At 36.2% G+C, this 27517-nt stretch overlaps 1 protein-coding gene across 5 annotated transcripts in view; it reads right to left on the bottom strand.

Moving 5' to 3' along the window:
- Positions 1-27517, bottom strand: part of Nlg2 (Neuroligin 2) — a 79864-nt gene that overhangs the window by 25256 nt on the left and 27091 nt on the right. Inside the window, exon 1 of one of the 5 annotated variants that reach the window (XM_070107066.1) lies at positions 21715-22201. The exons of 3 other annotated variants lie outside the window; for them this stretch is intronic. The gene's annotated coding sequence lies outside the window, so the exon portion shown is untranslated. Of the gene's footprint in view, positions 1-18962; positions 19572-21714; positions 22202-27517 lie in introns of those variants that run through there. One more of the 5 variants, XM_036370542.2, reaches the window with a different exon arrangement.

The following is a 27517-nucleotide window of genomic DNA, read 5'->3' as shown; positions in this document are numbered from 1 at the left end:
GACAGCAGTTAAAGGTGCTGAAAGGTGTACACGAATTGGGGATATTATCTAGCTGCAGCTGGGCGAAAGGTTTGAGTGGAAATTGCCGAGGCTCATATTGCCACGCAACGGTATAGATAAAACCATAAATATCGGTACAAATAAGAGTACATACCTACAAATATGAGTACATGTATGCGGTGAGTTGGAGAAGTCAGTGAGTTTTCGAATTTCAAATGCAACACTGTGTATGACATATAACAGCTTTTAGTTGACACATGTCAAATTGTTAATGATTCGTGTTAAATGGTTTGGGTTTGATAGCCACTGAAGTCAAATAACCTCACATATTTTGACGGAACGTGAAAGTGTGAAGACCTTAAGTTACACATACTTCATTATACCCAGAACAGGGTATTTTAAGTTTGCAACGATGTTTGTATTACCCAAAAAGAAACGTCGGATACCCTATAAAATATCAGCGTGACGAACTGAGTCGATTTAGCCATGTTCGTCTGTATATAGGCGAACTAATACCTCTGTTTTTAAGATATAAATTTGAAATTCTTGCGCAGGTCCATCTCTCATCCTCATTTATCGAAATCGCTGATATCGGCTGCCATACGAACTTATCGATCAAAATCCAGTCCACGCAGTAATAGCAAAAGCTGCATACATAAGAAAAATTTGTCCATAAAAAAGGGTGTAAAGGATAGGTTGTCAAAGTTAAATTGCGATACCGAAATGAGTCGAGATTTTGAGTCGTTTCTTATTCAGCGCAAAACAGACCTACTTTAGATGAAAAAAGAGGCTAGGAATAATCAAAACATCAAATTTCTGAGCTAGGGAACGTAGTTCAATTAAGTAGAACGGCCAAACAAAGGCGAAAATTCCCTTACAAAAATAACATGATTCGCAACTCAAAAAATTCGGAACTGCCGCACCGATTCGGTCATTCATCTTCGCAACTTCTTGCAAGACTTAAACATATGGTCCTGGTTCCTCGTTCTAAATCAAAGGTAGCGACTCAAGTACTGTTTCAAAAGGTTTATGGAAGCATGCCCAAACTTTGTGGGCCTTGAATCAAGTTTTTATTTGGAAGTTGTACGTAAACGATGTAAGAAAAGTTGGACTCAAGAAAAAGATACTATATTGAGCGATCCCTAAAATGCTCTTGTGGCGCTAAAACACTTCAACAACAACTGTTAGGTAAATCCGTCGGATCTCGTAGCTTCATATAAGAGTATAAATATCTGTAGGTACAAATGCTGCTTTTAAATAACGGCTTGTAGTCAACGCCAGAAACTCGCATGTGAGCGCGACATTAACTTAAGGAAGCTATACGCTCTGTATGTGTATGTGTGTGTGTGCGTTGGCGCGGATGGGTTCGCGTCAGTATGTAAAGCTATAGCAATGTATTTGGGCAGCCATAAAAAGTGCCTTGGCAGCTTCACTAACGATGTTGTCAGGCACAATTAAGTGGGTTTTGTTGCCACCGTCGTCGACTTTCTGGATAAGATTGCTGCTATTGCTTTATTATTGTTGTTGTTTGATATACACGATATGGCTTCTTTTGAGCGTTACACACAAGACTATATACATACATACATGCGATATATGCTTAAATGAAAATCTGCAATCATAAAGGAAAACATAAAAATCACTACAAGTGTAAGAGTCAACGAGCAATTGAGTAAATGAAGGGTTAATGTTTCGCAGCATTATATACGCTTCTCTTTGGCCTGAACCTCAATTTCCTACAGGGTACATGCATACACACTTAAATACCATACGTGGTAATATGTTTACATCCTTGCATGCCTGCTGTCATTATTCTCGGTTGAGAAAAAACCTAACGGATATCTGTTGGAAGCAAGTTAAATGGAGTATCGTGCGTCGCTGGTATAAAGGCAATTGCCACAAAGCATCCCAATAGCTGTGCCGTACATGAGAACAACATATAAATATCAGCGCATAAGACTGCAAGTACTTAACGGCGTATCATGGCCTTTAAGTGCTTGACGGCAAAGGGTTGAAATCATAGCATTACAGTGGTCTAATTCGCATTAGCAAGTGGTAGAAAAATTCTTCGATGAACAGAATAATAAAACTATATAAATTTGATCGAATATATTAAATGATGTAGTGCTGTGAGAAAAGTAACTAAAAATGTGTATAGCGTTTATAGTCCTAACACTGTAACAACCAATCACACTCAAGTCTGGTAATTTTGATGTCAGAATGCATCACTTTCCGGATGCTAAATGTCGAAAATTTCGATAAAACAATGTAAATGGTTGAGTCCGACCATCATGTAAGCTCTGTTTGGATTGTCCAAGGAACTAATCATGATGTGACACCAAAACCGTTTATCGACATTTAAATAAGGCTGAATATAACAAAGTTTGATGCATGAGAGCGACCTAAAGCAAAAACATCTCATGCATCGAATTTCCATCTGAGAATCGGTACTAAATCGCAGCGAAATCAATCCATTTTTGAAGCTGAAGCTTGCTGGAGATATAACTGTATACCTTATAATTCGGACTTGACACCAGATCACTACTATCTGTTCGTGTCTATAGCAAATGAATCTGCTGGTAAAAAATGCGCCTCAAGAGAAGCATATGAAAATGTACTGTACCAGAATTTTACCAATAGGGACGAGGGTTGCTATGAGAGTGGCATTATGAAAATACCTTCAAAATGACAACAAGTTATCTAAAAAAACAGGGCATACTTGACCTAAATCGGATTATTCTAACTATGCTAAAAAAACCTTCATTTTAACGCAAAAGTAACGGATTTATTTTTACTAGACCTTATAAAATTGATTTGGGGAGATCGCTTCAGTACCGATAAGCGGGTTTAGTTAGAGCAAGATTTTGTTTAATTTTTAAGTCCAGAACTACATACGCCGACGTCTAAAGAAAATGTGGAGAGCTGGCGCAATAATCTTGTTCCAAGTTCCATTATTAGTAGTGCCTGTGTAGAAAAAGGTAAACTGGAGTACAGCTGTTCACGGCGAAGAAGAATTTACACTTTTGGATTGTAGGTTTCAGGGTAAAATGCGGAAGCAATAGATAATTATCAATCCTTTCAGAAAATAAGGAGTCTAAAGAAGATCTTATAAAAATAACCTTATAAGAACAACTCTGATATATTCATCTTGATATGTTAAGTTGTTTGAGTTCAGTTGGCTAGTAGAATCAAATAAATGTGAATTCTAGTCGACTTAATAATGTTAATAATTTGGTTAGGTTAGATTGGGCAGCATGTTATGTTTTCCCTTTACAAGGGCATGTAGATTTTCAGTTCGTTAACCTTGCAGAGTTGCGAATCGAACAAACATTGAGTAATAAACAAGTAGTAAGCGGAAGCTTGAAGATAGCTATAGGTTTTTCGATGTAACAAATTGGTGATTTCTTCCCTTTATTACGCTTTTTAGTTCTTATGTAGATACAATTTTTTTAATCTAGTTATAAATATTATTTTACCAATAAAACCTAGACATTAGACACAGTAAATTAATAAGTCTGCGTCGAGGAGGCCACCAGACAAACAACCAGGCAAGTGCGAAGTGAGAGAATGTGCCGGTTTGCAGCCTATTTGATTTTTCTCGCATGACTACAACAACACCAATGAAGTTATAATATGCCTCCATCTACATATTTCTAGCGGTATAAATATATATAAATGGATATACCTATAAGCACTTGTGTCGCTAGCTAGACGCACAAACACGTCTAAGCTGTTGCTACTGTCGGACGTGTTGTTGTTTTCATTGTTGTAGTTGTTGTTGCTGTTTGTCACCCATGTTGTTGATGTTTACGTTTGAATAATTTATGACAATGCATGAAAGTGAGACAGAAGTGGGCAGATATGTATGCATGAGAATCCACTTTAGAGCGCACTTACACACACACACACATGCAAACGGCGTCCAAATATATGTAAATATATATGTGATACGTGTTTATATATATATATGATCCTATATTTATATACATACAAATATGCTTATATCAGTTGTATATGTTCACACACACACACGCATCAATATAGTTAGTATTGCATAGAAGCATACATCTAGGCGCTATGTGTGCAGCAAACAAATTGGTGACTTCTGACAGCACAGCGGGACACTGAAGCCTTTGAAAAGCCTTTACTTGCTGGTACTCAGTGCATCTCATTGAATAAAAAGAAACGAAACCAAGTAAGGAAAGGCTCAGCGCGATTGCATCGAAACTATAATATCCTTCACGGTGCATTTCTTATAGCAACTATTGTTGTTTAATTTAATCTGAAAATCTAAATAGCGATTGGTAAGGAGATTGTAGTGTTCTTACAAAATTTTGTGAAGATGTCTTATTAAATAGAAAAATTTTCCATAACATACTCGTACAAGTACTTAATTTTGATCGGTCAGTTTATATTCCGGCTACTCGTTTTGTGGTCCGATCAACAATTAAACAATTTGCAACGCTACAATGCTTTGGACAATTATCTAAAATTTAATTTCGAGAAGATAACTTGTCAATTAAAAATGTTTTCCATGCAAGGACTTTATTTTTGTCCATCAGTTTGTATGTCAGCTATACGCTAGAGTGGTCTGATCTGTACAATACATATGGAGTTTATTTACTTAGTTGCCTAGGACAATAATCTAAGCCAAATTTCGTGAAGACATCTTGTCAAATACAATAAAAAGGTTTTCCATACAAGGCCTTTGTGATGAACTTAATATATCCTGTTTGGGGCATAAAAAATGCAAATGCCAACCACTAATATTGCATAAATATGACAAAGGCAAGCTGGGGACACACACATACACATAAAATCTACATGCACTATAATGTGTTCGCACTTAATGCAAAAGCGAAGAACAAATAACTACAAGTAAAGCAAAAATTGTGGAAAAAATAAAAAATAATAGCAACAACAACAATAATAATATCAACAACAGCAATATAAATAAAACCCCATAATGAAAGGCGAACGAAGATACAAACAAGGACTACTCGACTGCAGGCAGACAGTCGTACGCTTGAATTGCTTGACTGGCTGGCTGAATGCCTAACCAGCTTGACGGGCAGCTTGCTCGGCTAGTCGGTTGGTTGTTTGGTATCTTGGCCGTTCAAATTATTGCATGTTTCACTTGCTGGTTGGCGACCACTGAACGCCGCTCGACATGTTAGCACTTTGAATGGTGGTTAAGTGAAAAGAGAAAAACGAAAATTAAATGCATTCACACACACACACACACATAAATATTTACATACAAATATATATATATAAATATGTAAAGCACAGCAAATACACGCACACACACACATACACAAAAACCAATTGAATGGTCGAGCTAAATAGCAGGACGGCGCTGGCACGTTCGTAGAACAGGGAACCGCATCGGGTACGGCACAGCGTCGGTTCTGTGGCAATCACAAGACAAAAATATGACTCGAAACTAAAAAGAGAATATAAATTGCTGCTTAAATATGGAATTGAACGATAAAAATTCCGAGTTGTTATGTTGATGTTGATGCTGTGGTGTTGCCCACCCACATGCTGCCACCTCGCAGCTTTGACCGCTGCCCCAACAACAGCCGTTTCAGCTAAATAAATAGAAATGCGTGTACAGAGGAAATTTTTTAAATGAAAGCGCACTTTATATTGGCTTGCTAACGAGCGGAGGCAAACGGACGCCTAGCAAGGGCGAGGAGTTAATGTGTAATAGCCTTGTTGGGAAAGTACTGCCAAGGGATTTTCAGGACTATTTGGGTTAACGTGCCTTTTTCGTATTTTTTTTGTAGTTGGCATGATTTGGTTGTAAAAGAAATTCTCTCTTGCAGTTGCATTAAAAGTAAGGAGCTATATGAATATTTATCTCATAGATGAGAGGTAACTCGTAAGGCTTTTTGTACTTGGACATAAACGAAAAATCAGCGTGGAGGCATAAATATAAAAATATAAAATATTTAATACCTTCACAAATAAACAAGTCTTGTCTACTAAAGCTTGATTTTGATAGTTCTGTTTGTATGACAGCTATATGCTATAGTGAACCGATCTTAACAATATATTCGAAGATTGTAGCATAGTCTTGAACAACAATACATTTCCGTCCAAAGGGAATTCAGACGGCATTCCGGCGGCACACCCCGATTAGATGGATCATTATTAGGTTAGTAAGCATGTTTGTCGAATCTGAAAGTATCGCAAGAAGACCATAATATCGATATCCGTATGTTCATGTTCAAGAAACAATCGCGGCTCTTGCACCATCAATTCAAACAAATCCAAGAGTTTCGACTCGCAACTTATCGGCGCAACTAGGAGTTAGTAGACGGTCATAATAACGGATAAATCATAATGACTTAAACTTGTTTTCGTACAAAGTTCAGTTAACTAACTGATTAATCCCTCCAGAATTGCCTGTTTTGCCAAAAAATGATTGAAATGACCGAAGAAGACAATAACATGATAAATTGCTTGTTTATGGCTGATGAGTCCAACTTTGATCTAAACGGAAATGTAAGCAAGCAAAATTACAGTATATGGAGTGAATAAAGTCCAGAAATAACTGTGAGAACTGTGCCGAAGACGTGAACTCCACTTTCCGCTAGCCATCAAGGTCACCTGACACACGTACTATTTTGAGTTTATAACTATCTAACAGGCTCCTTTTTGGCGCTTTTTGCTTGGCTGATTCCTTCTTCTTAATTTTGAAGACCCTCGCTGAAAGTCAGAGTTTGTCATCCATATAAGCTAATATACTAAATGGTGATTCCATACATAACCCTTTTTCCCGAATCAAAATGAATTTTTAATTCGCATCCGATCCCCAATGTTCATAAAAGCTTATCTCAAACATTCAAAACATTGACTCATAGTTTAACCCAAACTTAGGCGAAGAAAAAAATTACACATTCAACAAAGGTATATTAGGCAGAGATTTCTTATGAATATATCCGATATATATTCCAGATTGTGACTTTAATATTGAAAACCCTACTGCTTCTTGACCTTCTAAGATTATGTTGAACATAATCCACTCATAATCTCGTAACCTATTATAGACAACTTCCACCCATGGTTTTATGTTATTGTCAGAAGTCTATGTTTGATTTAGTAACAGTAGAATAGGACATCTAGATATCTAATTTGCAATTAAATCCAAGAGACTAAGTTAGCAGAACATCAAATTACTATCCGAACGAGGTACTATTAGAATACATACCTCAATCACTATCTACTACTAGAATCTTGTAAGAAATACCTACAACTTTCAGCCTGCAATTGAACTTAATTGGAATTTTGTTTTACTAATTATTTTAGATAATGATTTAATTTACGGCGGTCGTTTGATCTAATAGTTGGGAGTCTTGTTTTGAGTAGAAGCAAGAGACGTTGGAATAAAGCTTTTTCGCCTATATATCTGGACAAGCACCTCACCTCGAGACAGTTTCGAGGATACACTTTTGAATCGAAAACTAACTTACGGCTTTAATAGGACAGAGCCTTTGTGAAGTCAAAAAACGATAAAAAAAAGCCGTCTCCAGAGCTCCGAATATATCGACTGAGCTTGACTTAAAGTTTGTGTTTGGAGAATGTTATATATACTATATATATTTTCCTATACGAATGGGGACGGATCCATTAACTAACACCTAAAATGGGAAAATGAGGTTTGGAGATGGGAAAATGAGGCCTGGAAACGTAGTCTATCCCTTCCAAACGTCAACCTCATATTCACGCGGTATCCCTTTTCCATTACGAACGAGGCTCTGACGACCAAGTAAAGGCGGTTTAAACTTATACTTACTATAAAAAGTAAACAAATAATTAAATGAATTCAAAACCACATTAAAAGTTGAGGATCAGGTTTGATGTATGGTTGCTTAATCGCTGATATGGCTCTTTTCTAGCCTAGTTTTTTTTAAAGATAGATGTAAGAAATCTCAAAGTTAGTCAAACAGTTCCTCATTATAAATGGCAACAAACATTTTTTTATTATCAGAATAATTTAGGTGCCTGGTCACAGTGGAATCGCTAGAAACTGCTAAGCTGTTGAGCAAGCTGGAGGAGATACGCTTCTCCCAAATACTCGTACATTGGAGTGGGAACGAGCTGGATCTCCGTTGTCCTCTTGTGCTTGGGCAACTTACGTGTGCTTTTTCCTACAGGGTTTCATATACACAAATATATGTAATGCCAGATAACGGAATATTTGCAAAGAAAAGACAAAAAAATTTACATTATTTTTTGTTGTCTACTTTTCCGCTTCTTCTTCTTATCACAGCCATTTGGTAAAGCGCATAAAAGCCACAAACGTTTTCTTAAATAAAACAAATTGGTACATTTACCAGTGAGAAGTTGAAAAGTGTCAAGAGCACTTTGAAGATAGCCGGTTTAAGAAGAATATATAGTTAGTAATATAAAATAAATTATGTATGTGCATGTAGACACCACCTCGAGAGCGGTTGGAGCGGTCAAAAAGTGTATTAAAAGTGCTGAAATCTAAATGTTTTCGTTTTCAAAGCATTTTTACTTCAGAATTGTATATATGTGCAGAAGAAAGTGCGACATAAGTGCGTGAAAAAGGTCGACATATCTCAGAATATTAACTTTTGACCGTTAGTGGTATTTATAGTGACAAAAACTGTGCTTTGGTTGAGATTTGATGAAAGTAGCAGACTGTCGGATAGCGCTGAGAAATGCTGAAATTAAGACGGTGATTGAAGTTGATGAGAAAATTTTGCTGGTGAGTTGGTTTTATGGCGAGTTGATGGGAATATGCTTTCGATAACGGGATCTGTGTTTGTTCAGCAAAGATGAACCAGTAGATGAACATTTTTTTTGTAAGCTTATGGTTGTTAAGCAGCTCACGATCAACTTTTTAAAATTTTATGTATATATTTAATATAAAAATATAATAATTATATTTATATAATAAACACGCTTTATGATAAAAATCATTTTTAAACCATTAAGTTGAGTGGTCAAACCTAAAATTATATCAAATTTGAATGTCTGAAAGATTTCTAATCTCATATTAGGTTAGGTACGGTAAGAAGGTCGATCCAAAATCGGAGGATCTCAGTTGGACAGCTGAGAACGCCGGTACATTTTGATACTAATTTTGTTGTTATAAATTGAATATATCATAAATATATTAAAGTACTAGGCGCCCTCCGCTGCGCTCCGGGACTACTAATAAGTATTGATGGAAAAGTCGCCTAAAAATCGACAAAACGCTTAGAGCCTGCCACAAATTTGATGAGGTGGCTAATATACGTATATATAGCCGGAATTGCTAGTTCACCAGATTCGCCGAAGATATGATTGCCGAGCTGTTTCAACTTCAGTCTCACAAAAGCTTCACAATGGAGGAGAATATGTCAGGATGTTTCCACTACACTTTCCTGCATATAACTTTAACAGTTCTCATCCGAGAAGAACGCCTTTTCAGCAAGACGACATCTGAGCAATATAGATCGGTATAGTTTAGTAAAAACCTAAAGGTAAGTAATAAAAGTTACTAGTTCTAAACCAAAGCCTATGTTCACAGGGATCGACCCAATCAAATAGCCTTATAACTCTATAAAATCTGTGAAACCAGTCAGAAAACAGTTCAGTTCCATAAAATTTATTGCAGGATAAACAAATAAAAAAGCTAAGACTACCACGTACAAGCCAAAATTGGGCAATTCGAACTGACAGCCATCAAGATTAACAATTTCGACGAATAAATAGTTAAGTTCGTTCGAGGAGGTAGACGGAAGAAATTAACCAAGCATCATACAAGCAATAGGACTAACGTACCATAGAATAGACGGACGATAGAATTCTACTGCTCACACTAGATATTATTATTTCGGAAATATAATATGTATGCTGCTCCGACATCAACAAGAATAACACCCTTCATTTCCTTTACGAATGTAAGATGCAGTATAAGATGTTGGAGACAATGAGGAAAAGACGCTCCATGCAGCAAGATCATGGAGTTTGAACTAGTAGATCTAGCAAATGAGTTTTTAGATTAGTCAAAATTCATATAATGACAGAATTGGATTTATTATATCTTAAGCTCTCGTATTCTCAGTTAAGGAGCACGATGCCTTGGTGCTGTCGGACACAGATATAGTGCTACTTGGTCTAATGATTTATGGAACTTTGCAAGCAGCTTTTACATTTCAGATAAAGAGAGATCCAAGATTTCTTGGAGGGAGGAGTGCTGTAGGAAAAATTATCTTCCTCTTTTTCCATTCTCTCAAAGTCTAAATGATATTATTGGATTTGATATATCGGTATATACAATACTCTAACCACGACTTTTAAATCCATCTACATTCAGCTCTAAAAGCCCACCATAACCAAGGTTACAATAGATCGGTTTCTCTTCCCTTTAGCATCGTTCTCCTCATGGAGCTGGCCTCCATTGCGAAAGTAGAGCTCTTTGCTGCCAAGAGAATGCTCAAGAAATTATATTAGTAATAGAATTAGTAAAAAGCAATCAAATATTTTTCCAACAGATGGCTTTAGTAATTTGTATCTCGAGCTTTATAACCGAACCACAATCGCTGTTGAATTCGCAACAAACTTGATATATTTCTGAAGCGTATTGTTACTGGTGATGAAAAGGGAGCCAGCTACGACAACGTTAAGCGAAACGGACGTGGCCGAATCGCGGAGAGCCAGCGCAAACGGTGGACAAGCCAAGATTGAAGGTCAGTAAGGTTATGCTATGTGTTTGGATTGGATTGACAGGGAATCATCTACTTAAAATTGCTACCCTACGGCCGAACTCTTAGTTCAGACCTATACTGTATTTGCTAGAGCTAGAGCTAGCAGCTCCGGAAGCTTGGTTGAGAAGGTCCTAGGCATTCTCTTATAGTCGGGAACTGCCATCTAGTGATTAATAAGTTCCTGTTTATGGCTAATGATTTTGCGGTTGAAAAATTTGTCTTTAGAGAAACTTGTTCTTTTTAGCTAATAGAGACGAGGGTTTCTATGAGAGTGGAATTATGACATTACCTATACATTAATAATTAATTATTTATTTAAAAGTTCCGAAAGTTTGAATGGCTTTTAGTTCTGTTCCGAGATCTAGCAGCCCCAACGTAATAAGCGCTTTAAGCGGCATTTCTTTTGTAATATCATCTAAAGTTTTTTTCTGTAGATCAATGAATCTCTTGCTGTGGTCTCGTAACCAACTCGGGTAGATGCCAAAGATTTGCAGTGACGAAGGAACATTACGTCCTTACTTCTTTATTAAACAGAATATAAGATGGTCATTAAAAAAATAAAGTTCTATAAATGCCACTGGAGCATTCTTTTTCTAAATATAATATAAGTAGGTGTGTTCTTATCGAATAGCTTTTCGAAATTTCATAAGTTTTCCGAGACTTATTCATGCAATTCACACAAATTTTCAGTCTATTCGATCAGCAACTTTTTTTTGGTTCTATGGATATACATATAATATCGAGGAAAACTATTAATACGCAATCTTTTAAGTGAAGCTTAGTTTACAAGCCACAACAACAACAACAATTTATTTTCAATTATTGTTTATTAGAAGCAAACCTTTTAAAACTCAAGACAGCAGACAACAAAAATGCAAGACAAAAGTCGCACACCAATTTATTTGCAGCAAAAAACAGGTCACATACAAGTATATAGTCATCACAACTCAGCTTTGCTTTCGTTACACGAACGAACATATGTGTCACTTTAGTTACAGCACATCTATTTCGAACAATAATGCAAGTTGCACTGCAAACACAGAAGTTCCTTCACACATCATTTAATTTTATTAGTTCTACACTTTTTTACATCTTATGAAAATTCATATCTCACCGGTGAGCTACACAAACAACATACCCAAATACACACCAACTATGCTTGTGTGTGGTTGGTAAGTTAAGTAAGCGAGCAAGTGGCAACCCTGCGGTGCGCCCACTCATGCATATGCGTGTCACATACATAGAGTTATATATGTTGCATTGGTGTGTGTGTGTGTGTGTATATGTCAGGCTTGGAGTACTGCCAGTGTGTATACAGTCATATGAATACATGTGTGTGTATGTGTGTTCTCATTGAGCACAATGCGCGTATAAAAATATGTGCATATGTGTGTGTGAAATAAATATATTTTATATAAAGGGCTGGTTGGCATGGTGGCGAATTATGTTGAACGTGTGGCTTTGTGTGCGTTAAATTACTTTTCTTTTCATGATTTGATGTTGCGGCTGTTATTTGCTGAAACTTTTTACATTTCTCTTCTTGACACTTCTTCTTCTTCTACTACTACTTAGCCATCAACTCCTGTGGCGATTTGTGGCGGTTGAGATTTGCGTTTTGCTACAAACAATGTGATTTCTTTTCATGAATGCTTTCCTGATGTGGTTTCTATTTGGTTTTCATTTTTTTTAAATTATTTTTTAGATTATTGTATGATGGTGAGAGAATTTTTCTCTATTTTTATATTCACGCAAAATGTTGCTACAGAGTACAAGTATAATAGTTTTGTTCACCTAACGGTGATACAAACACCTAAAAATAATCGAGTTAGATATGGGGTTGAGGAGACGAGTTGAAATCCGGGCAACTGTCTGTCTGTCTGCGCAAGCTTTAACTTGAGTAAAAATAGAGATATCTTTATGACACACATACACATGTTTCTTGGCAAAAAAGTAAGGATGATTTCCTAGATGACCGTAATCGGATCACTGCCACGCCCACAAAACACCATTAATCGAAAACGTATAAAGTGCCACAATTAAATTAAGATACAGAACTCTAAATGGGCACCACGAATCTTATTAAAAAGCGGCACTTGTAGTTTGAAAATCGTTAAAAATAGGGGCGTGGCCCCGCCTCCTTATAAGTTTAATGTATATATCTTCCAAACCAATAAAGCTATATCAGACAATTTTGCACAGGATAAATTTTTGCAATCTTTTTTATGACATTGTGAAATTCGATGAAATCGGATGATATCGCTGCCCACTTCCTATATAACGGTTCTGTAAAAGGCGTGGCCCCGCCTCCTTATAAGTTTAATGCATATATCTTCCAAATAAATAAAGCTATATCAGGCAAATTTGCACAGGATCAATTTTTGCAATCTTTTTTATGACATTGTGAAATTCGATGAAATCGGATGATATCGCTGCCCACTTCCTATATAACGGTTCTGTAAAAGGCGTGGCCCCGCCTCCTTATAAGTTTAATGCATATATCTTCCAAATAAATAAAGCTATATCAGGCAAATTTGCACAGGATCAATTTTTGCAATCTTTTTTATGACATTGTGAAATTCGATGAAATCGGATGATATCGCTGCCCACTCCCCATATAACGGTTTTGTGAAAAAGTACTAAAAAAGCGATAAATCTATAACTAAATACACCAGAGATATAAAATTTTACACCCGAAATGTTATGAGAAGGCTTTATAGCAACCGGTGTCAAATTTAAACGATGAGCGTAGCACCGCCCATATTTAGGTGAAAACCCATATCTCGGGACCTACTCGACCGATTTCAACCCAACTCGGTAGGTAATTTTAATCTGCTATTTCTACATAACGGTGCGAAAATGGGCGAAATCAGACACAACCACGCCTACTTTTCATATAAAACAATTTTAAATTCCATCTGATTCTTTCACTTTCCAGTATAACAATTTGAGAACCAATCAATGAATCCAGATAAAACTTTGCACGAATAGTGCCTTTGAAGTGTGCCACCTCTTGACCAAAAATTGCCCACATCGGCGCAAGACTCCCAGATACCGATTATGTGGACCCCGGTTCTTATTGCTAACTTTTTATTGAAAATATCGAGCAATCTGTGAAATATATTATAGAAATTTGTAAATAATCCTTTTCTGATAATAGTATGCCTGTACGTTAAAAATAGGTTGAATCGGATCAATAATTCCCTTGGTCCCCATATATCTAATAGAAAGATTTTCGAACTTCCGACTGCCTTATATATGGGTCAATATGTGAGTTATCTTAATGCAATTGAAAGAGCTTGTTTTTCTAACAGCAATGTATCGTTGTGCATAAGGTACTTCCCAAGCTTTGATCTTGGCAAGTTGCAAAAGTAGGAAATGCTCGATTACATCGATTTCTCGATTTTTTTTTGATAACAGCTCGATTTTTTTTTGATAACAGCTTTGTTTTTATTTCGTTTATTTGATTTTTAATATACTCTAAAATTTTTGTTAATAATGTTTTATCTAAAACATTTTTAATTTATACAACTTTTTTTAAGTGTAGCAATGTTATTTATTCATGACATATTTTATTTGTTTTTTAATGAAAAATTAATTACAAAAGCATTTGCAATTCATTTAATTTCGAAAACTTTTGATATTTAAATTTTGTTCTATATGTACATGTGTATGTGTGTGCATGGCGTTTAACAGGTTGTCGAGGTAACAATATTTTCATACCACTCCAAGCACACTAAATTCTCAACGCACATAAAAACAATTCAAACACGCATAAAATCAACTAACCATCACCAAACACACTTAAAACATATGTATGTGGCATGTGGTACACATGTGCACACACCCATACACAAATACATTTGCTAGTTTACAATTGCAAATGTAGTCATTTGTACATTTAATGAGGTCCTTGCGCGCTCATGCAAATTTATTCCGTATATCATAAGCAACGCTCGAGCACCTAGTCACCCACACATACACACACATACATACAAATGTATGTAATAATATTGTGCATGTGTGTGTGTGTGCACATATGTGGACGAAAAATCTTGTTTTGGTGCGCCGATTGTCGATTTGACCCAAAAATGCCACTACATGACTTAGTGCCTGCTGAGGCTGCCTTTGCGGCTGTAACTGTAACTGTGGCCATAGCTATGTGGCTGCGCGTGACTGTGCATGTGTGTGTCGCTTACATTGCCTCACCGCTACCACTGTTGCTATTGAAGCTGCGGTTACTTGGCTTATGGCTAGTGGCTGTTGGCTGTTAGTAGTTAGTTGTCGCTATCTCAATGTCCTTGCGGTTGCCGCCATCCTCACACACACTCTTACACGCATGGCGACAAACTGCCAGAGAGGGTGTTTTACTAACTGTATACATATGCATGTGAGTGCATGGTGTGTGACATTTGCTAGTTTATGGTAGTATTAGTGGTTGACTAGGCATGCGTGTGCGTACGTGGGCCAAACAGTGCTGCCATGTTGGCGAATGGAAAATAATTGTATAACTTGCAATGTTTATTAATAAAATTTAAACAAATTTTGCGAGAATTATTGACAAGAAGATGATTAAAAAAATAAATTGTAAAAGTGAAAATAAAGCTATAAAAGAATAAAAAACAATAAAATGTAAAAGAATAATAACAATAAAATATAATAAACGTGAATGAAATAATAAGTTTAAAAAAATTTAAAATAAACAAATATAATAAAAAAATAATAAAAGTAAAAGAAATAATAAAAAAAGAAAATTTAAAAGTAAAACAAATAATAAAAAAAAATGATAAAAACAAAAAAATATATATAAGTAAAAAAATAATAAAAAAATAACAGAAGTAAATAAGCAATAAGATTAAAAAAAAAATAAAATTAGGAAACAATCAAATTAAAAAATAATAAAAGTAAAAATAAAATAATGGTAAAAAAAATATTAATGAAAATAAAAATATATATAAAGTAAAATATGAAAAAATTAATAAAAGTAATAAAATAAAATTAAAATATAATAAAAGTGAAAATTTAACAAAAAAGTAATAAGTAATAAAAATAAAAAAAAATAGTAAAGGAAACGAAAATTAAAGAAAAAATATAATAAAAGTAAAAAATAAAAAAATATATATAATATAATAAAATAATAAAAGTAATAAATATAAAAAAATATGAGTAGAAGTAGAAAAAGAATAATAATATTGTATATGATAAAAGCAATAAAATTTAAAAAAACTAAACTAATAAAACTAAAAATGGATAAAAGTTAAAAAGAAAAATAATATAATTTAAAAAAATATTAAAAGTAAAAAAATATAAAAAAGTAAAAAATAATAAAAATTAAATGTATAATAAAACTAAAAAAAATATAATATAATATAAAATAATATAAGTAATAAAAATAAAAATAAAATATGAGTAGAAGTTGAAAAAGAATAATAATATATGGTAAAAACAATAAAATTAAATTAATTAATAACGTATAATAAAGTTAAAAATATAATAAAAGTAATAAAAATAATAAAATACCTATAAGTAGATGTAGACAAAGAATAATAATATGTAATAAAAACATAACTGTTTGTTGAAAAATTATGTAATGTCAGTGTCAACATTATTTCGACAAACCTTTTCCGAACAGGCAACATTTATTTTCTCAAATAATTTGTCAAAACGAGTTTAATAGACGTAATAATATACCTATATTAGATATTTCGTAAGTGCATCTAAAGTAAAAGTAGTAAAAGGAATTAGTCTATCACCAATCATGCTAGGGCTGGGTCCACTTCTACTTTTGAATTTCGTCAAGAACAATTCCTAAATCGATCAAATGATCATTATTATACTACTTTAAGCCACATGAAGATGTTTTAAATTTTTAGAATTCCTGAGAAATTAATTCATGATTTCTCTCTTTTTCTTTTTCTTTTCTTATATTTCGAGCAAAAAGTAGATTTGGGAGTTTTTTCGAAGAACATTGGTAGTTATAAGGTTTAGTAAAAATAAGTCCATTATTTCTCCGATAGATAGCTTTAGCAATATGTATTACACATTGTATAAGTGCGATCGGGTTAGGTTAGATTGGCTATATGGGCTTAGAAAAAGAAGATAGTGTACTAAAAAAACTTTGCAGATACTTGTAGTTTTGTAATTGATTGACTCGATCTTGTTTGAGAACGCGTCAAAGATGGACATCAACAAAGAGAAAATAGACCATACAGTGTTTCTTGGATAAAGCGGACGCGATCAAAGCGGCCTTAATTGTGATTAGTATTTATGGTTCTGATACTGAAGGAGGAAATAATGCGCAATTTTGGTTTGTTGGCTCCGTTCCGGTAATTTTTATGTCAAATATACCAATTATCGATAATATCGATAAAATAATGGAAATCGTCGAGTCTGATCATCATGTATGGTAAGCACTGTTTCTTTGGCTCAGTTATAAGTGGCACACGGGTTAACGCAAAAAAACGTAATAGACTATATTTGCAACTGCGTATCGCAACAAAATCGATCCATTTTTGAAAGGTGTGATTACTGGCAATGAAAAGTAGGTCGAATACAACAATATCAACCAAAAACGGTAGTGGTCGGATAGCGGTGAGCCGGAAAATGGTGACCAAGCCGGGATTGCCGGGTAGGAAGTTTTTGCTAGGTGTTTGGTGAGATTGGCAGGCAATCGTTTAAAATGAACTGCTTCGCTAAGATCAAAATCTTAATTCGGACCTGTACTGTCAACAATTGGATCGTCTGACCGGAAGCATTTTCCCAGACGCGGTATTGGCTTTGGCCAACAGGAATGCAATTGTGCTAAATCCGGACAAAGATATTCCACACACATCGATAGTGACCCGCCAGAAGCTCCGTGAATCCAAATTATTTGAAGTTAAAATGTTACGAAATCTTAATTTATGTTACTGTAAAACTTTATTTATTTTTCAGACCAAAAAAAAAAAAACAAAAAACTACTACGGCAACACTGTCGCCAATTGTCGTCTCTATGCTGCAGGCTGTGTAGACAAACGCTTCTTCGCTAACCGAAAACGGCAGCGCCGCTACCAAAAGTGTAGAGCAACATCAACAACGGCAACCCCTGCACTTTGGGGCAGCTAGACTGCTTCGAAGGCAATCACATACGCTCCCAAGCACACTCATACACATACGCAGAATCACACGCTGGCTGTCAGCCCTTCAGCTGCTGCTTGTCAACCCCACATAGCCATACACACATACACACGCATGTACACATGTACGCACTGGGAGCGAGTCTGCTTTTGCCGCCTGCTGCGCTAGGCCATGATTAACAGCCCCCAACGAGCCGAGCGTCGCATAACGCGTCGACCGAACAAAATTGTGTCTCTATCGCCAGAACGGAAATGGCAACAGCAACACCAGGCGAAAGCATAAAAACGCACACACACACACACACACACAAGTAAGGGTACGTACGTACAGAATGTATCGAATGGTAGTGGCAAATGGCTAATGGCAATTGTAACGGTAACGACGGCGGGGGCATTTTTTATAACTGTAACAGCAACTGCCACAGCGGGAAAATGGCAACGAGCCAGGGCAGCTGGCATAGAAAAACAACAAAAGTCACAACAACAAAAAAGAGATGTGATAACAACAACAACAACAAGAAAAACAACAACAACACCAGCAAAATTGGTGAGCACAATAACAACAACAAAAGCGAAAGCAGTAACAACAGCAATGCCATTGACAGCGCCAACAACGGTGGCAGCCTCGGCGGCTGCAAGTGTGTGCGCGTGCGAGTGTGTGTGTGTGTGTACGCATGCGAGGCAAAAACGAGCGCTGCTGCGAGAATTTGTGTGCAGCGGCTTTTTGGGCGTAGATGCCCTTTCACTTTTTTGCACGCATCGTGTTCGTTTATTTTTTTTCTAACACACTTGAATGCTTTAGGGAATTTTACTGTACCCACTCATATTACAAATACTTTTTCTTTAGACTTTTTCCCATTTATGTTGTTGCTGTCGTTGTTGTATACTTTAAAGAGATAAGAAAATGTGTTTGCCATAGAGCTTGTGCAAATATCTGCTTATGTGTGTGTGTCTTTAATAGTAGCGGAAATTCGTTTAGACTTCTTGGCCTACAGCATAGAATAGCATGAAAACACTATATAACGGTATATTTATTAGCATACTGTCAATAGCCTATTGTTTGTATATCTTTTACGCTTACAACCGCATATTTACGTGCGTTTTTTTTTTGTATTTTCACCTCTTTACTTCCAGCTCATCAACGCCGAAATTATCTTCATTATGCTCGCCATTTGGTCAGTGCAGTATTTAGTTTCGGATTTTCACGCAATTAACGCCTTATTGGTTGTCTCATTTTAGCACATAGCTCTTTTTTTGTACAATTGCCGCTAGATTTTTTTTTTTCGCTTTTTGCAGTAAAACTATTTTTGGAGGTTTTTAACACATTTTTTGAATTTTTTAAATACTTTATCGACTTAAAAATCGTTTTGAAATTTGATTTTCGGCTTAAAAACCAATAAAATTAAAATTATTTACAGCTTCAAACCCGTTTTGTAAATTTGTATTTCAGCTTCAAAAAAATTTTTTTTTTGTTTCGGCTTCAAAATTGTTTTAAAAACATTTTCGGCTTAAAAACCCATTGTTAAAATCATTTACAAGCTGCAAGACTGTATACAAAATTTGTTTTTTAGCCTCAAAACCGTGTTGAAAAAAGTTTTTGAGCTTAAGAACCGTTTTCAAAATGTTTGTTTTCAGCTTAAAAACCGTTTTCAAAAATTTTCAACTTTTATTTCGTTTCTCAAAAATGTTCGAGCTTTAATTCTTTTTTTTTTGATTTTTTTTTTTTTGTTTTTGCTCAGCTTAATTGCTCAAGTTGCCACATTTGCTTTGCGTGTTGTTTTTTTTTTTTTTTGCTATTGCACACACTTTTTTCTTGAGCTTTGCAGTTGTTAGCAATTTTGATTGAACTTTAAACTTTTCGTTTTTGGTTTCCTTATTTGCACAACGTTTCTTTTTTTCTTCAGATTTTTGTTTTTATTATTACTGACTACTCCTGTTCTGTTTTCTGCTTGTTAGTTGCACACCAAATACTTGAATGTACTAAAGTTAATAGAAAATCGCAGCAGTAGCACCATTTTCCGTGTCGGCGCGACCAAGCGTTCGTCTTCTCTAATTGCGTTAAGATTTGTTCGCGCTTACAAGGATTTCGATTGAATCGTGGTTGTCGTCGCCACCGCTGTCTCATTGCCACAGCATCATCGTATTTGTTCTCCCACTTATGCTTCCTCTTTCGTCTACATATTTATTATGCTCTCCTTTCACTTGTGCTCTTCCTGCCTAATGTACGAATGTACGAGTCGTATGTGAATATCTTCGTATGTTTGGTTGCTCTTGACGCTGTTACAAATTTCGTTGTTGGTTTTGGTATTGTTGTTGCTGTAGCTGGTTTTGTTATTGTTATTTTCACTGATTCGTTGATGTTTTCGTTATTGTTGTTGTTTTTGTTATTGTTATTTTGACTGTTTTCGTCTCATATAATATGTAGACAGTGGAGTAAAGTTTATTGAAAATCAGACAGAAAATTTTGTTTAAATGAGAGGTGGTTTGGAGATGATTATATTATAGAATCTTTTAAGGCAGAAAATTGAACTAATTGAAAGTAAAAGAAATTTAATAAAAAAAATCTATATCTTGAAAACTGGAAAATCATAGGGGGCCACCAGCTCCCACATAGCTCCTTTGAATATTTCAGCGAAGTCTGTTCAGTGATTTCGGCAAAGTAATAAAAATCCGTACAATATTCCAGTCGCCAGATGGCGCAGCAGTAAAGTTACCACGAACCATAACAATTTTAGAGCTGTTAGACTAATATTCGATATATTTCCTTTGCAAAGGAAAGTGGGTATGGGGAAAAAGGGTGTACGCTAGGTGTCTACGCCCTCCGCTTCTAATCACTCTGTTGGTTTGTCTTTTGACGTATGGGTAAAGAAAATGAACAACAAAAAAGCTTTGTTCGATAACAAATGTCCCTAATCATGAGAGAGGGAAATCAAAGAGTGCTTGGATGCGAAGAACCTTCTCTTTCGACAGCAATCGACAAAAATTGGTTTCACAAGTTTCAACGTGGTCATATGTGGTTTCTGTTAAGCCTTGCCCTGGTGCCTCAAAAACGGCTACCACGGAGGATAACATGATACAAGTCCACGATCTCGTATTGGGAAACATCGAATTGAAGATGTACGAGATTGCAGTAAGTACAGTAAGCTTCTCAAAAGACCGCGTGAGTCATATTGAGCATGATATGATGGGCAAGAAAAATTTGTGGGCATGTGCCGGCGTTTGCTTACTCCAGACGTCAAGACCGATTCCCATCAGTTTTTGAGGTTGGTTAAGTGCAATTCGAAGAATATTCCGCATGGTTTCGTGATCATCGAGGAAACATGGAACCACTAAAACACACCAAATGCTAAGGAACAATTGAAGTAGCATATTTCGTCCGATGAATTATTTCCAAAGAAGGGGAAGTCGGAACGACGAAAGCCACCTCTTTTTGAAATTCGCAACGTTTGATCTATGTACATCGACTATGCGGAAAAGAATAAAGTGGTTACAGGGTTTTACTATGCTCAACAACGGCTCTTTAACCGTTTCAACTTCGAACTGCAGAGTTAATGACTCAATTTAGCAAAGAAAAGAGCACTCTTTCACTATGAGAAATTTAGTAAGTTTTCCGCTTGATAGAAATTTGAATCAAATGAGTATGTTATCGCCGCCACGTAGGCCAACTTTGCGAAACTAAAAAAAAAACATATTTTTCGGACAGGTTAAAAATGTTGTGTGACGTGTACAAGACGTTGACTTTTAGCAGGTAGGGCTGTCTTCTTTTTATTCGTTTACATATTTTATATATTTCTTAAGCCAAAATTAGTAGAAAGTCGAGGCATCTACCATCGTACGAAAAAATGTGAAATTTTCAACACTTTTTCACTTACCGTTACACTGTGCATCCACCAGCTGTTCTGTGTTTGTCCAACGTTCTACGTATAAAAGCTTTGAACTTCGTGCGCTTTTATATGTGTACGTATACCAAGGGCTGTTATCCTTTGTCGGGATATCTCATTGTTGCTCCAACAGCAGCTACGAGTACTGCAACGGCATCGTGGCGCGTGAGAGTGTTTTGTTGTGAGTGAGTGTTTTTTGTAGCTTTGGCTTTTGTTTTGCTGCTGCTGTTACTGTTTTTCCGCGAAGCGTATGTGCGTTGCTCCAGTTCCAATTTATATTGGAGTATGTGTAGCCTGGTTGAATGCTCAATGGTCGTTCGTTGGTTTGGTTACTTGACAAGCTCGTTGGCTGTGAAATTGGCTGACGTTCTGGCTGACTGTCGTGCAGCTGCACTTCGCTGAACAATAACTCCGGTGTGCTAGTCTGACTTGCTGGCTTTACTGCAAGCGTGCCGACTCCAATGTGTGTGTGTTCGATTGGCGCTTGTCTGTTTTGTGGCATCGCCAACACACACAAGCATTGTCGTTTGGCAATCGTGTTGTCGGTCGCATAATCGCCTTTTTGGCGCACACTCAGTATGTGGCTGCTGCGCTGCTCACACTATGACCATTCTCGGTTATTCGGCTACTCTCCCAAATATGCATTGTTCTCTGTAATGTTTGAAATTGTGTTGTTATTGTTGTTGTATTGCCATACCATAATCAAACGGTTGCGTGGCGCTGCATGTTGCTTTCGCTTTGTTCGTCGGTTTTGCCTTTACAGCTTACGGTTTTTGTTCTGCAAATATAATATATTGTGGATGTTGTTGTTTTGATTATTATTATTATTATTGTTTTTGTTGTTAATGTTATACTCGCGCGCTCTCATCGCCGCATACATAGTACATACAACTGTAAATGTTGATTGCTATAACTGTTTGTTTTTAATTCATGCGTTGTTGTTATTGTTATTGTATTTGTTGTTTACTTTCAATGAGTGTCTGAAGTGTAAATTTGCTTAAATTACTTTGAGGCTTCTGCAGCTGTAGCTCTTTGGCTCCACCGCGCCAACGTGCACCGTCCATCAATTCGGTGGCAGCTCCGTTGCATTATTATTATGTTGGCTGGAGCCCACAGCGCCCCCTACTTCTATTATTCATGAAAATTCTCCGCTACATTGCTTTCCATTGACGCGTAAGTAATTTCAAGCCGACAAAAGCTGGCGTAGCTATTGTGGAATGGAGCTTGGTGTCTGCTGGCCGTTGGCTGTTAGCTGTTAGCTGTTGGCTGCTCGTTGCTGCTGGTGGTTGGAAGTAAGAGTATGCTGCTCGCTGCTTGGCTTGACGGCGACTGTGGTTTGCTTGTTCGCTTCTCAATGCTCAGTTCTGTGTGATCGTTTCTGGCATTGCCAAAGCCGCCGAGGCTGTGCTTCGTCACTGCTTTAATAGTAATTGCCCTTAATTGATTGTTGTGTGTGGCTTTTCACTTTTACTGTCACCATACCCCATAATCCCAGTCTTACTTACAGTTGCTGCTTCGGGGCGGCTATTTTTGATTTATGCTTGGTATGTCTGGCTGTAGCGTATGCTTTACTCCAGCTTCGATGGCCGGTCTTCGTTGGCTCGTATGATTGTGCAAAAGCCGATGACGATAATGCTTTTGCGGCTGCTGCTCATGCAATTTTTATTGGTGGTGGGCGCTTGTTAGACCTGGTGGCACTTGTATGGTTGGGTATTGCAAATTTATGCTATCCAAGTTTTTGTGATCGTGTTAATTGATTTATTGTCTATGATATTGCCTGTGAAAGAACACTAGTTTCAAAAAATCACAATTTTTGTAATCTACGCCTCTTTCGGCCCGTATAAACTGCGCGAAGAATGGTAAGTGTATTCTCTTCGAGCTCTCGGCTCATTTATTTGTTGAATTTAACATTCTCTTTAAATCTCTGACTGGATACGCTTATTCTGGATATTAAAATGTTTTCGAGAACATTCTCCCCAGGAAAGGTAAGTGCCTTTCTTCCACGTAAGCAGTACAATGAATCTGCTTCTTATTAAGCTCGAGAGCGGCTTATTTATATTTCTATAATTGAGATCGTAAACAAGAGTCGAGATCTCGGCTGTTTCCATCTTTGAACTCAACCTCCCCTTGAAATCTCTGACTGGATCGAGTTATTTAAAGAACTGACAACTAGAATGGTTTCCATTATTTCAACTGTCTCTCGTTTGACTATTGTTTGATCTAAAAGACAAGTACAAATACCGATATATCTGTTGAATTCTGTTACATATGTTACAAATTGGGACTGCTAACCGCATCCTGCTCTAAGATCATATTGGTTTTTTTCTGCAAAAAATAGCATAATCTTGATGGTTAAAAAATTAACCAAAAAGTCAGGTCCAGTCTTTCCATAAACCCAAAGAGTGAGTTCCTTTGCATTCGAAGGTGGTTTATTTATTTATTTAAGGTTTCCTGGAGCAAAAATATTTTGTTAAAACAGTGAAAAATATAGAGGTATAACTTAGTAGAAAGAAATAACTAAGATCGGAGACCCTACGGTGGTATAGTAACGTTGACGGTGGAACGATGCCAAAAACAATTGAAATGTTTACAATTTATGTGGCCAATTTACGAGTATAGTCCTATTAGTTATTGCCTTGACGGATATCACGTTAGAAAACTTGCGTAGGTTAGATGGTGGGAATTTCAATAGTCTATGGTCTGCTTCACGACCATATCTGCAATTTCGTACTCTTCGACTCAGTTAAGAGTAAACTCGAGAGGTGGTAAAGAGCACCTTAATCATCTTGAGAGAGAAAGAGTTGGGAGAGAAATCTAGAAACTCTAATGACATCAGGAAAATTGGAGATCTCCTTACTACCTCACCCATCTTGGGAGAAAATGAGTTGAGAGAGATATCTATAAATTCTGATAACATGAGGAAAACTCGAGGTTTGTTTACAGAAGCAAATGATTCTAGGTTACGGAACTACATTTTCTCCAAATACGAATACTAAAATCTGTGTATAGTACAACTGATTAGATACCGTTTTCGGACAGTATTCTTAGTTTGTAATTGATTAGTATATATTACTAAAGACACTAAAGACAACTTCTTAACCAGCGACTTATACCACCACATACCGAGATTTTTTCGAAAATATTGCGTGAAATTGCAATTTTCTTCGAATACTTGATTTAGAGCTATCCAAATTTGACTCGGACCGGACCGTATAAACTGCGCGAAAAATGTTTTTCCTAGATTTGTATAACCTCTTTTTATGTTTATGCAGCTTATGGAAAACTTGTCTCATGGGAGTCATTGCTCCATCTTTGTTAAAGACGATAACAACGAAAAAGTGTTGGCATCTGAATTTGCAATTAGTTCCGATGATATGAGCACTAAGGTAAACACCGGTCGATTCAGTTTCGAAGCGCACTTTTTTTCAAATGCGTTTTTCTCGAAACGACTTTTTTCAACTTGCAGGAATCTTATCTCGAAAAGTAATTGACAAATCGATCTGAAAATTTGTATGAATATTCTTTATTCAATCCTGAAAAATATGAACCAATCTCTGGAATAATATTATTAAGTAAAATATATTTATTTATGTAAGAAAGGTGGCAAAAAAAATGATATAAAAACATAACGTTTTGTTCAAACACCACTAAAGCTTTTAGTTTTCAACTCTTTTGGCCAGACTTTGGTTCATATTCTTAGAAAATGTGTTACCAACAACAGAAAAAAAAATTTATGATTTCAGATCAAAACTGTGACATCCAGATATCCCGCCAACGCTGACCGCTATCGTCAATGGACACCTCCCTCTAACTTCACCACCTCTGGCATCAAATTTAAAAGTGTAGTTCAAAATAGTTTAAACGAATTCTAAGCATTCTTTCTTAGTTAAAAAAAAAATTACAAAAAACACTCGCATTTCGCCCGAATTCAGCACACGCTTACTTGCTAGTGATTTTGCAGTTCCTTTTATGTTGTTGTGTTTGTGTTTTATGCTAGCTCGGTCTTCTTTTCGCACGCGCTCATAATCACACAAAAACAATTGAAGTCAATGTGCCTACTCACGTGAGCGCTGCAAATCAATTGTTTAGCATCGACAACAACAATTATGTATGACTAACCGCACGGCCGCAATTAAATTTGGTCGCGTGAGCCAACTCGCCAAGAGTTCGCGGCCATATCGCCATCCACTTCACGCACGAGTATGTGCGAATGGTCCATGTGTTTGTGTATGCAAGTGCGTATGTGTGTGTGTGTGTGTGTAAGAGCACTTGTTATGGAGTGCGTATGATATGTTGTTGCAGCATTGTTGCATCTCTACACATCGCTCTTATTGCACTTTGCGTCTTTGTTGCAATCCATTGGCATCTGATCATTTATTTCCATTGCGGTGACAGTTATTAGCATGAACAATGGTGTGTACATATGTTTGTATCTTATCTGCACTTCAAGTGAAGTCACGCGAAAAACTTAACACTAATTAAGTGAAGTGATATTGTAAAAATATTGATTTTTCATCTATAAATATAATTTGCGTGAACCATTAGGCGAAACTCATTAGAAAATTGAAGAAGGTACTTGATTATGAGCGGTGGTTCGCTTCGGACAATATTTACTGCAGCAATCAATGAGGTATTAAATGTTTTAGCGATAGATTTTAAAATTTTTCCTTGTAATAATCAGTTTACTAGACTCGATGTCCCACGGAGCCCTGCAGCAGTGACAATTGCAAAGCTTTTGGTTTCAAGACGAATGCAGAATATTGTTCATTCATGATAACTCAGTAATACTGCCCACACATTATTTTACTGCTGATCATTTGAAGTTTAGTTTTCGATGGATCTCTATTAGGTATTATAAGAAGTCTCTGAACAAGGAATTATTCAGGTTTAAGAATAACTTAGGCGATATCGACAGGTTTTTATAGGCATTAGGCCTTCCAAGGATTTCTATATAAAACTTTTTTTTTCAGGAAAAACAATTTCTATATCAGGCCACTATAGCATACATAACCGAACGATTGCAATCAAGTGCTTGTATGAACAACTTTTTCATATGACGAGATATCTTTACGAAATTTGGCATGAGTTATTGCCTAAGACAATGATGCAATCTTCGCAGAAATTGTTTAGATCGATTTACTATAGCATATATGTATATAGCTGCCATACAAAATGACCGATCAAAGCTTTCTTTGTCTAATCTTTGGTATTTGCGAAGGCTATTATAGCTTCGGTGCAACCGTAGTTAAAGTTTTGTCTTGTTTTTATTACGCTTTTGATAGCTTCACCTGTATTTTTATTTATTATAATTTAAATTCATATATAATAATCAGTTCAGTGTTTGCTTTCACTTATTAAAAATGGAGTGGAAAGCTTAAGAAAGGTTTGCTTTACATATATAAGTGTAGAACAAGCGCAGGTGAAATTTACGAGCTTTTCAAAAACTGTTCAGAAATCAGAAAAATATGCCAAGGGAAATGGTTATATCGACCAGATCAATATCAAGACTTTTTCGGAATGATCTTCACATGAAAACCTATCGCCGGTCAATTGGTCATCTACTGACAACACGTTTGAATTAAATTAGGCTTAACAGATACCAGCGGATTTTTCGGTGACACGCGGCCAACGGTCTCTAAAGTATACTTTTTACAGCTGAATAAAATGTTTACTGTTAAAGACGTTTTCAATATACAAAACGAGAAAAACGAAAAACTTTCAAAGACACAAAAATTTTATTCCAAGGGTTCAACCTGGTCACCGTCCAGCTGCTGTAATGATTTTGTTAGGAGTC

The sequence above is a fragment of the Bactrocera oleae genome, chromosome 3 (genome assembly GCF_042242935.1).
Source record: "Bactrocera oleae isolate idBacOlea1 chromosome 3, idBacOlea1, whole genome shotgun sequence".
NCBI classification, from domain to species: Eukaryota; Metazoa; Arthropoda; class Insecta; order Diptera; family Tephritidae; genus Bactrocera; species Bactrocera oleae.
This window is presented reverse-complemented; position numbering and strand designations above follow the sequence as displayed.